The sequence below is a fragment of the Balaenoptera borealis genome, assembly GCF_965194805.1.
Source record: "Balaenoptera borealis genome assembly, chromosome: 11".
NCBI classification, from domain to species: domain Eukaryota; kingdom Metazoa; phylum Chordata; class Mammalia; order Artiodactyla; family Balaenopteridae; genus Balaenoptera; species Balaenoptera borealis.
The window spans coordinates 104,106,573-104,109,340 of record NC_138868.1 but is presented as its reverse complement, the minus strand read 5'-3'; positions in this window follow the sequence as shown (position 1 = coordinate 104,109,340).

The following is a 2,768-nucleotide window of genomic DNA, read 5'->3' as shown; positions in this document are numbered from 1 at the left end:
TCTCCACAATCACACACACTGCACACACCAAACTACACACACACACACACACACACACACACAGCATAATGGATCTTTTCATCAAAGTTTTAGCTGCTATAAATTCTTCTCCCCACATTTCCACACTCTGCAAATTTTCATTCATAAGCAGCTATTACTTTTCATAATGGGAGTAAATACCTTCTCCCAATAGCATAATGAACACTGCTGAAAAATTATGGCAGCTAATGTTTATTGATTACCTTTTTATGCAACACAGTATACTACACTCTTCATATAAATTAACACATTTAAGATAAAAAACAACTCTAAAAGGCACCTATGATCAGCCTCTTTAGAGGTAATTGCCAGTGTTCACATAATTATAAATGTCAGAGCTAGTCAGTCTGAACTGAACTTTTCCCACCATTCTACACAAAGTCCAATAGTTGATAAAGTTTGTTTACTAACCTTTTATTCACCTTCCCCTTACAATATTCTGTGGCATTTTCCTCATCTGATATTTAACTACTTCATTCATTTTTTCAACATTCATTCATTTATTCAACACATTTATTTAGTACCTACTATATTCCAGGTACTGCTCTATATACAGGATATACAGGGGTGAAAAGGAATGACAAAGTCCAAGCTTATATTTTAGTGGAGGAGGCAGACAATAAACAAATAATTTCAGATAGTGATCAGTTCTATGAAGAAAATAGAATAATGTGATAGTGATTGGGGGTAGCAGAAACATTTGGGCTGAGATTTGAGTGCTAAATCAGCTATGCAAACTACTGGAAGGGGTTCCAGGTTGGGGACGCTGTAAATATCAAACCCCTGAAAGGGAAATGAGCCTTGGCATATTCAGTGAACAGAAAGAAGGCTGCTTTGCCTGCAGTACAGTGAGCAAAGAACACAGAGGGTGAACCATGGAGGGCCAGGTCAGCCAGAGCAAGGAACTTAGATTCCATCTTGATGCAATGAGAAGACATTGGAAGCTTTTAAGGGAGTGTCACAGAACAATTTACCTCTGAAAGAAAAAAAAATAACTTAGGACCTATGTAAAGCAAAGACTGTTGGGGTAGGGGGTGAGAGAGTACAGGTGGGAAATGACAAGAGTGGAAGTGGGAAGACAGTTTTTATTAAGAAACCCAGGGAGGGAAGGAGCTTGAACTAGAGGGGTAGCAATAAAAATGGAAAGAAGTGTTCAGCTTCCAGATATATTTTGAGGGTAGAGCAAATAAACTGAATGTCTATTTTTTTGTTAACTATTTATTGCATGCTATAATGTACCAGGCACTGTTCTAGGTGCTGGGGATGCAGAACTGAATAAGACAAGTAGGGTCCCTGACCTCAAGGAGCTTATATAGTACATATTCCAATGGGAGAAACAGACATTTAATAGATAAACAAATAAAAATACCTCATAATGTCAGATAATAAATGCTATGATGAAAAATAAAGGAGAGAGCGTGGCAGAGGTGGGGTAATATATTAGGTAAGTCAGGAAAAAGACTTTGCATAGGAGGTGACACTTAAGCAAAGACTTAAAGTGAAGCACAGGCCACACAAATACTTTGGTAAGTACTCCTGGCAGAGGGAAGAGCAAACGAAACGATCACCTCAACGATCTTGAGGTGAGAATGTACCTATGTTGTGAGCAGAAGAGCAAAGCCAAGGTGGCTAGAGTGGGATGAGCCAGTAGAAGTGGCAGATGAGGCCAAAGAGAACAGATCCCATAAAGCCACATAGGTCGTAGAGAATATTTTGAATTTTATTTGAAGTGTGACAAAAAGCTATGAGAGTTGAGAGCAGGAAGGGATACTTGATTCACATTTTAGAAGGACCATTCTGACTGCATTTCTGAACTACTGAAGGACAAGCAATATGAAAAGAGAGATAACGATGGCTTTGATTAGAATGGTACTAGTAGAGGTATTACATTTGCTGAATTAAACAGGAGTTGCTGAATTGAATACAAAATATGAAAACTGTGTCAAGGATGATTTCTAGAGTTTTGGCTTAAGAAAACTAGGGAGTGAATGTAACATTTATTGAGACGGGGGAAGCTAGGGAGGAATAGGTTGGAGGATAGGGATCAAAAGTTGTTTTTGTTCATGAGATGACTATTAGTCAGGGGGAAATTTCAGGTAGGCTGTGGCTATAAAAGTCTGGAGCTCAGGGGATAGGTCAAAGCCAGAGACAACTTTGTTTTAGAGAGTTACTAATGGCTGGCTGACAATTCTCAGGAACAAAATTTCTTTCATATTTGAGAATGTACTGGCTCAATTCTTAGGAGCCGCCTATAAGTTCAATCTTATTCCTCCTATGGGCATGTGGCAGTAATACCATTTACCAGGATATACTATATATGATAAACTCTATAAAATTTCATGTCCTTGGCTTCCTTTTTTTTTTTTTGCCACGTCACACGGCATGTGGGATCCTAGTTCCCTGACCAGGGATCAAACCCATGCCCCCTGCAGTGGAAGTGTGGAGTCCTAACCACTGGACCACCAGGGAATTCCCTGTTCTTGGCTTCAGACTAAGATAATTGACTAATTTTTATAAATTACCAAGAAAAGAGAATACTGGGTCCCAATCTAACATATTCAAAAATTAATATAAATTTTATTGAAAGAACAAGGTCTTACTAAAACTAATAGGTAAAAAAAAGCCAGGAATCAGATCTATGTCCATTATAGCTTCCTTACATCTCCCCTCCTTCTTTCATGCCTTATCACCTAGAAGCTTAGTCACCAATAAGTTCACAGAGTTAGCTA